A 1,010-nucleotide genomic window follows, 5' to 3' on the forward strand; every position below is an offset into this window, starting at 1 on the left:
AAAAACAAATCAATGGACTTGTTCAAATTTCTCTTCAGCAGGTTATCCCTAGTCATAATTTTAATATAAGAAAGAAGCCAGAGATAAAATGTGGATCCTTGGAGGAACTATTATTTTCCAAACAGAAGGAATAAAGACAGGTGATACTCCTCTCTGCCTCCCCTTAATGAAAGCGTTTTGTTGGATACTAAACAATTTATGAGCATACTTGCTGACTCTAAGGTAGCCCCAAAATAATTCTTGCATCCTCGAGAACCACTTCCATATTGCTCCAATGAAAGACGAAGGTAGCGGTTTCAGGGGCCCAACGGTCGACTAGTGCATTGATCAGACTGGGATCCTTCAAAAATCCGTCCACCATTCGAGCCAGCGATATAAGTTGACCAGCCGTCCAGCTGTTGAAGAATTGTTACAATAAGGCATCAGTCCACTGCCAAAAATAAATAAATAAATAAATATGTGTGTGTGTGTGTGTGTGTGTGAGAGAGAGAGAGGGAGAGAGAGAAATAAGCGTGCGACATTCTGTTAGAGCATACCTGTCTAGCGTATAATGGTTGATCGATAAACGGACAAGTGGCGCTGCTGATCGGAGTACCAGATGTTCCTGACAGTGCACGTCCTGCGGGTACAAGATGTATAGTTGTGATGCACAGAAGGAATACAAGTATCGTGTACATAGAACGCCTAAATTTTGTTGGCAAAATGGCCATCAAAGATGCAGCCCAACAAGATCAACTACCCCGTGATACTTTTGAAATGCAGACCTTGATCTGTCTTGAGGGCTGCGGCCCATCCAAGTATGGCAATTAACCAAGCACAGTGTTTATCATATGGGTTACTCCTTTTATGATGAGACGAGCAGACCTTACGGTGTATACAAGTATTCCAGGTTAAGAAAACTGTGTTAGTAACATTGCCGAACTAAATGTGATTGTCTTTAAATTTCGCCTGCTACCAGCTGCATAAAAGTCCATTTCTCCGGTGTCTTATACTTCTGTGAAATTATTTTT

The sequence above is a fragment of the Triticum dicoccoides genome, unplaced genomic scaffold (assembly GCF_002162155.2).
Source record: "Triticum dicoccoides isolate Atlit2015 ecotype Zavitan unplaced genomic scaffold, WEW_v2.0 scaffold16131, whole genome shotgun sequence".
NCBI classification, from domain to species: domain Eukaryota; kingdom Viridiplantae; phylum Streptophyta; class Magnoliopsida; order Poales; family Poaceae; genus Triticum; species Triticum dicoccoides.